At 59.5% G+C, this 7,988-nt stretch overlaps 1 protein-coding gene across 1 annotated transcript in view; it reads right to left on the bottom strand.

The window, feature by feature from the left end:
• OSBPL5 (oxysterol binding protein like 5) overlaps positions 1 to 255 on the bottom strand; it is a 53,230-nt gene extending 52,975 nt beyond the window's left edge. The window contains exon 1 of the mRNA XM_049641446.1: positions 128 to 255. The gene's annotated coding sequence lies outside the window, so the exon portion shown is untranslated. The remainder of the gene's footprint in view (positions 1 to 127) is intronic.
• Between the last annotated feature and the right edge of the window lie 7,733 nt (positions 256 to 7,988).

Below are 7,988 nucleotides of genomic sequence, written 5' to 3' on the forward strand. Positions count from 1 at the left end.
CGGGCCCCCGCGGGCCTCCCGGCGCAGGGCTCCCCGGACCCCGGCGGCCGGCCCGCGGGGCGCCCCGGGCCCCTCCCCGGGCCCTCCCGGACGCCTCCCGCGCCCTCCCCGCCCGCCGCGTCCCTACCGTGCCGCGACTCGGAGCCGGCGGGGCCGGGCGCGCGGGTCTCAGCTGGCGGCGCGGCCCGGCTGCAGGAAATGCCAGAGGACTGATCCAACCGCGGAGCCCGGGGAGGGAGCGGCGGCGGAGGGAGGAGGGAGGAGGGAGCCGGGAGGGGAGGGGGCGGGGAGGAGGGAGGGAGCGGGAGGAAGGAGCAAGGGAGGAGCGGGGAGGAGCGGGGAGGAGGAGGGAGGGGGCAGCAGGGGGGAGGAGGAGCGGGTAAGGGGGAGGGGCGGGAGGGCCGCGCTGGAGCGGGGCGCAGGGACCCCAGCCTTTCTCGGCCCCCCCTCTCCCTGGCCTGGCAGGTCCGGGGTGCGGCCACCGGCCAGGCCGCCCAGGCAGGGTTGATGGTGGTGAGTGGGGGGCAGCCCGGGAGGGCTCTGCCAGAGACAGGAGAGTGCATGCGGGCCTCCAGACCACCCTAGGGGAGTCGGGGTACCCCCTCTCTCATCCTGAGCCCAAGAAATGGTCATCATTTTTGTCCCAGTCACAGACGCTCCTGGAACCTAGGAGGAACCCCAGAAACCGGAGCCCTTTGTCCTTGTGCTACATGTCTGCTCTGACCCGCCCCCAACCCACACCCCGTGTTTCTAATGCAACTCAGGACTCCTGCTAGGAAGCCCCGGCTCCTGCAGATTTCCTTCCGTGTGTCCCCCGACATCCCTCCTGCTCCCAGAGACCCTATTAGACCCCAAAGCCCCTTTGCATAGAAGAGACCTGAACAACCCCAGCTGGGAGCTGAGGAGTGAGGCCCTAAAGTGCTCTGAGCTCCTTGCTGGCCCCAGGGTCTCCCCAGCCCTGGTCCCCCAGACTGAGGTGCTCTAGAACCTTGGTCTTGAACCGCCCAGGGCCCTCCCATAGTAACTATCCCCCAGAGACCCAGACTAGCCGAACCGGGCCCCTTCCAGGCATCCCCAGACCAGGTAGGACACGTAAGGGCACAGACCTTTTCCAAGCAGAAACCCTCTACCTGTTCCCTTCCAAGGGAAGAGGCTGACCCTCATCCGAGCCCCAGCCTCCTACCCCAGGCTCCTCCCCCAGCCTCCTTCCCAATCTGAAGCTGCTGGCCCACACAAGTGTTTCCACCTTTTCATTTTATGTTGGGCCAAGAGTGCCTCAAGGGCGGCCCCTAAGCCTGAAGGTCAGGGGGATGCAGCCAGGCCATCAGGAGACAAGCCTGGGATATTTGCCTGCCCACAGGGACCCCTTTCAGCTCCAGGGACTGTAGAAGGCACTGGGGGGTCCCCTGCAGGAATGCCTACCTTCCCTCTGCTGCCAGCCGGCAGGTGGGTGGCCTGGACCAAATCCCTTCCAGCCTGAGCACTCTGCCCACTGTTAGACCAGGCAGTGGTTCCCCTGGGGCGCAGAAGCACCAGCGACTGATGGCGCTCAGAGGGGCCACGGGCTGGGGTGTGTGATGCCTGGGCCTGCTCTGGGCTCCCTCCACCCCCACCCTCACCCCCAGGGCTAGCCTGCCTGCTCCTACCCCCAGAGTCACCTTGCAAGGCCTTCCCACGCAGAACTGCTCAGACAAGATGCTCAGGGCCATAGTGGACCCCCGTCTCCAGGAGAGGGTCTGCTCAGTGCGCAATGCAGGGAGGACAGAGACCACCCCGGCCAGGACGGCTCTTGGAAGCCTCTGCACAAAGCCGGGGTGTGGTGGCCAGGAGCCTGGCAAATTGCTTGCTGCCGGGCCAATCTACAGGGGACTGAGGAAGAAAACAAAGCTGTTGGCCCCCGGGGGCGGAGGTCCCAGGGGCCAAAGTAGGGAAAGTTTCCAGTCACTGATGATGCTGGCTCTTGGAAGCCAGCTTGATTTCACAAAATGACACTGCTGAGGGTGGAGGTCAAAGGGACACCCGGCCAAGAATAGGGATGGGGAGGGGGGAAGCCCCCCTCCCAGGTGACAGAGGCGGGTGGGTCAGAGGGTGGAGCCTGACCTGATGCACTCACTGGGATGGATGGCCAGACGGCCACATGGGAAGGGAGGAGGGGGACACGCTACCGGCCCCGGCACCTGGGTGTCAGGTGCCCCGTCCAGCTGCACGGCTGGGACTGGACTCTTCCAGGGGGGCCCCCCTTCCAGCTTCTCGCCTGGTTCTGGGGAGTCGGCCCGATGAAAGGGGATGCCGCCCAGCTCCTGGCAGGTGACCTGTTCCTCTGGGCCTCAGCGCACCTGCCCGTCAGATAGAGGCAGGGTTGGGGCACCGTGCTCAGTGCAGGAAACACAACTGTGAGGAGGCTGGGCGATGAGCGGAGCACAGAGGACAGCCGCCTAGAGCTGCTGGGGCCCGAGCGAGTCGGGGCACCCCTGTGCCCTGCTGTCCTCACCTAGAAGTGGGGACGAGAGTGGCCCTCCCTCCTCCCCAGCTCCGCGAGGCCCAGAGTCCCCAGAGGGGGAGCAGACTTCTAAGGCGGACCCAGGGGGAAGGAACGGCTCGCTCTGTCCCTGAACAACGGCCACGGGCTTCTTACTAACTTCCAAATCGTGATAATTCCGCCAGACCTGCCTGTGAGAAGCAAGGTTTTTAAAGGCTCCTTTGCAAACGTGGCCTTGACTCTTGAGCGAGTGGAATATAATTGAAAGCTAAGGCAGCTGCAACCTCAGCCGGGGGCGACGTGGCCTCTCCTCTTGAGGCGACGCTGGTGATGTCTGGGGACATCCCAGGGTGTCGGCCCTGGAGGGGGTGCCCCGACATCTAGTGGGTAGAGGCCGGGGATACAGCTAAAAACCCATCGCCACACAGGACTGCATCCCATGCCGGGAACCATCTGTTTCCAGAAACCCTGCTGTAGAACAAACTTTTGACTGTTGGGGTCAGTCCTTAGTTCCCAGCGGTGGCTCGGTCCTTGGGGATCGCCCAGCTCCCCCAGACCTCCTGTTGATGTACCCACACCCTATCCCACATTCCGTGCTGAGGGACTCTGGACACACTGAGTCGGTTAAACCACCCAAACGCCTTAGGAGGCAGGCGTTATCGTGACCGGCTCTGTTTTACAGATGGGGAAACTGAGGCACAGAGCCGGGAAGAAAGCTCTCACAGTGGGTGGGGATTCACTCCCAGCCCTGTGCTCCGAACGCCTCCACCCTGTTGCCCAGCTAAAGGAGAAGCAGCCCCAGAAAGCACCCCTCACAAGCCCCCGCCCTTTCTGTTGTACCTGGCTGTCCCCCTGGCAAGGGCTGGGGTAGCCAGGACAGGATGGAACATGCCAGGGCCTGTTTCAGAGAGGGTGCCTGCAGGGGTGGGCTGCCGGGGGCTCCGGCCTCTGCAGGGCCAGGCACTGGTGGGCCGTGGTCCACGGGGGAGGAGAGAGCTGGACCAGAGGCATGACAAGCCGCCTCCATCCCAATCTTTCCAAGCTAGCTCAGGCTGCAATAATGATTTCTTCCCATTTCTCAGGGGAGAAGACTGAGGCCCAGGTAGTAAGGGTGCCGCTGGAGTTAGCTGGGATCCCCTACTCCTACTGGGCCCAGATCCCGTTGCCCTGGGCAGCAGCAGGGCAACCTGGGGGGTTGGCCAGGGCGGGTGAGCCTGACCCCCTCCCCACATTCCGAACAGGAGAAGTTCAAAGCCCACATGCTTTCCAAACACAACAGCTGATCAGAAAAACACTTGTGGCGTTTATCAATGCCTCACCACGGGCCTGGCGCTGTGTCCCCACTTTCCACGTGTGACCCACTGCACCCCGGCTCCCTGTAGGTGCGGGTCACCATAGCAGTGAGGTGAGGCCATCAGCTGGGGGCCAGGCAGCCCGGAAGGACTGAGGCGGGGCTACATGTCAGGCCGGCCCTGCCGGCTGCTGGAGCTGTTCCCCGGTGCAGGAGGCGGGCTCTCCCTCTCTTTCTCTGGACTGGGCAGGACGGGGCAGGACGGGGCGGGATGGGGCGGGACGGGGTGGACCCGTGTCTGCGGCTCAGCGGCTCAGTTCCCAGAGCGGAGAGGGGAGGTGGGGCCTGGGGTGGAGCAGAGAGGTTCCTTGTCCCCTGATGTGGCCCTCTTCCTCCGCGAGCTGAGCCACCAAGCCAGGTGGGGGGCGCAGAGCAGGGGCCCTTTTCCGTTGTCTCTTTCTCTCCGGGGAACCGGTGAAGTCCAGCCGTGGAATCTGCCTGCGGAATGCCGGGGAGGGGGAGGGGTGCTGCCGCTGTGCTGGGGGGTCCTGAGCAGGCCTGCTGCCTGGGTGGCGCTCACACGTGCCCCCCTGCTCCCCTGCCTCTGCCCGTTGCTGGGTTACACGCGTACCCATCCTCCCGAAAGACACGCCTAAGCCCCTGATGGAGACCCACGCCTGCCGGTAATAGAGACGTGGCATTTCCCGTCTCTCGGCGACACCTGGAGGAACAAGAAGGTGCTATTTATAGGGCAACACCCCCTATAAATGTCCAGACTCTGGTTCTGGCCCTCCTGCGTGGGGTCAGTGCCTGCGGCACCCTCCAGAGCACTGAGCACTGAGAAGGGGGCAGGACCACGGTGGGCACGGCTGAGAGGTGGGGTGACGCGCCTGGGGAGTCTCAAAGCACCCTGAGGGTCGGCAGCGCCTGGAGGGGCGGGGCCAGCTGGCTCGCCCCTCGCCTCGGGCTCCTGCAGGGCCCTCCTGGAGCTGGGCCAGAACATTTCTGCCTGCTGCTGACCTCTCCTCCGGGCGAGAGCAGCATCCGGAAGCCGGATTCAGCTGGAGAAGGCGGTGGCCGTCCTCGGCGCTCCTTGGCCTGTGGATGCGTCCCTCCGTCGGCCCCCGACCTTCCGCCCTCCTGTGTCGCTGTCCCGAATCTCCCTCTCCTTTCTCGCATAAGGACACAGTCGTTGGATTGAGGGTCCACCGAGATCATCCAGAATGATTTCAGCAGGAAGCCCTTGACTTCATGACACCCGCAAAGACCTTATGTCCAAATCAGGTCACGGTCTCAGGCCCTGGGGGTTTGGGCGCGGACCTGTCTTCCTGGGGGACACACGTCACCCCACGACAGCAGGTAACCTCAGGCGTCTTGCGTTTGCCCGTCGAATACCCGCAGTGCTTGTATGGGCGAGCCAGTCCTTGGCTCGGGACCTTCTTTCCCTTTCTAAATGCTTTTGTTCCGATGGGCCTCTGGGTGGCTCAGTCGGGTGAGCGTCCGACTCTTGATTTCGGCTCAGGTCACGATCCCAGGGTCGTGGGTTGGAGCCCCGCATCAGGCTCCACACTGAGCCTGGAGCCTGCCTGGGATTCTCTCTCTCTCCCTCTGCCCTCCTCTGCGTGCTCTCCTCTCTCTCTCTCTCTTCCTCTCTAAATAAATAAATGCTTTTGTTCTGAGTCTCCATTTGAGGACACAGCCTCAGGGTCCTGGAAGGCATTGACCAGAGCAGATCCAGGCTGGACGCCTATCCCCTGCCCTCCCTACCTGGTTCCAGACAGGAGGGAGTGGGCAGCGAGGGCTTTTCCTGGAGCACTGAAGGCTGAGCCTTCCCTGGGGCCCGCGCTCTAGGTCTTGTCATCACGAGCCGGCCAAAAGGGATTTGGCAAGCCCACTTAGGGGCTGAGAGCCGGCTTTCTAGAGCCTGCTCTTGGGAGAACCATGAGGAATCTGGCAAATCGTCTCTTCTCTGTCGGGGAGGGCCCGGGGCCGCTGCCTTGGGACACACGGACAGTGAGCACTAAAAGAAAAGGTTCCCAGGCAAGACCCGCCTTCGGGACTCGCGGCCACAGCGGCCACTGGGTGCCCGACGGAGGTGCTTCGTCTCGGGATGCGGACACTGTCCCCGGGAGGGCAGTTCTGCAGACTCCCAGCGCCGGGCCTGGTGGCCGTCTCCGACGCTGCTCCCCTGGCCAGGGCACGGCCTGACCCACCACTCTCTCGCGTGGGGCTGGCTTCGGTCGGCAGGCAGCACTCGCGCACCAGGAGGCAGACGAGAAGCCCGGCAACAGCACGCACAGGTGACAGAGGACGCGGGGAGGGAAGGTCACGCGGGTCACGTGGCAGGGCAGCCTCAGAGCACGGGTCGCTCGCTCGGGGCCCTTCTGGTGTCCCTGCAGGAACACCGGGACACCCCGCCGCTGACAATGTCTACGCTCGCTTCGGAGGATCTAGAGCGGCAGTTCTCAAAGCGTGAACTTGGAGCCCTCCTGGGGCCGCTGAGACCCTTCCAGCGGTCCAAAGCATGACAACGCTCGCTACGATGCTACTCGCCTCTCTCACCTGTGTCCTCTTGCAGCTTACGGGGAATTTTCCAGAGGCTACAGCCATGCGAGGTGGCAATGGATTGAACACGGAATCAGGTGTGAGAATCCAGCTGGCTTCCGTTGAGCCAGATATTAGAAAGACTCTCAAAAACACGTAAAACAATTCCACTCTCTCCACTAAATACTTTTATTTTGGGAAATACAGTCTTCGTGAACAATGCGCTATTTAAGAAAATAAATAGCGCGTTATTTATGTTAATATAATGGGCTTGTCACTGTTATTTTTCAATGAATCATTAAATATATTTTTTAATTGGAGTAAACGTTGATGAACTAATTTATAGAAGCAAATGTTCTTTGTGGTCCCGTTGATTTTCCTTAAAAGGGAAAGGATCCTGAGATTAAAAGGTTTGAAAGCCACTGATAACGATGAGGCTGGAAGGTGGATTATAAAGATTTCAGTATGGCTGGAATGACCTTGGGCTTTGGAGTCAGGATGATGTGGATCTAGGCTTGGCCACTCCCACCCACTCCTCTCCTGCTATTATCATCATCGACACCATCGCCATTGTCACCTCCGTCATCGTCACCATCACTGCTGCCACCACCATCATCCCCCCACCACCATTATGGTCAAAGTCACCACTACCCTTGCTGTACCAAAGTACCTGACACATTTAAATGTAATCTAACAGGGGCTCCCGGGTGGCTCAGTCAGTTGAGCGTCCGACTTCGGCTCAGGTCATGATCTCTCCATTCCGGAGTTTGAGCCCCACATCAGGCTCTGTGCTGACGGCTCGGAGCCTGGAGCCTGCTTCAGATTCCGTGCCTCCCTCTGTCTCTGCCCCTCCCCAGCTCATGCTCACACTCTGTCTCTGTCAAAGATAAATAAATTAAAAAAAAAATTAAATGTAATCTAACAAAACATGTAAAAAGTCTGTTTGCCGAAAATGCAAAACACTGATGGGGAAAAAAAAAAAACACTGAATAAGAAATAAATGGAGAGACATACCATGCTCATGAACTGGAACACTTAATACTGTTGAATGTTAATTTGCCCCCAAACTGATCGATAGATTCAATGCAATCTCAGTCCAAATTCCGGTAGAATCTTTTCATATAGAAAATGACAAGCTGATTCTAAAATGTACACGGAAAATCAAAGTAACTGGAATATCCAAACCTGTTCTGAAAAAATGTAATTGGAAAACTCACACCACTTGATTTTAAGACTTACTCTAACGGTAAAGAAATCAAGATTGCAGTATTGGGAGAAGAACAGACGCAGAGGTCAATGGGGCAGAAACAGACCCACACATATATGGTCAATTGACTTCTGACAAAGATACAAAGGCAATTCGTCAGAGAAAGGAGAATCTTTTCGGCAACAGTATTGAAACAAGTGGACAGCCACGTGCAAAAATAAACACACATAAGCCGTGGTCCACACCTTTTACCTTAACCAAAAGTCAACTCAGCATCTATCCTAGACCCGGAGACATAAAAGCACAAAACTCCAAGGAAAAACACAGGAGAAACTCCTCGTGACTTTGTTGGGCCGTGGTTCCTCAGCTATAATACCAAAAGCACAATCCGTACCAGCATAAGATGATACACCGGACTTCAGCACCTCATCAAAGTTCAAAACTTCTCCTCTTTCAAAGACACCGTT

Source organism: Panthera uncia, chromosome D1 (assembly GCF_023721935.1).
Source record: "Panthera uncia isolate 11264 chromosome D1, Puncia_PCG_1.0, whole genome shotgun sequence".
NCBI classification, from domain to species: domain Eukaryota; kingdom Metazoa; phylum Chordata; class Mammalia; order Carnivora; family Felidae; genus Panthera; species Panthera uncia.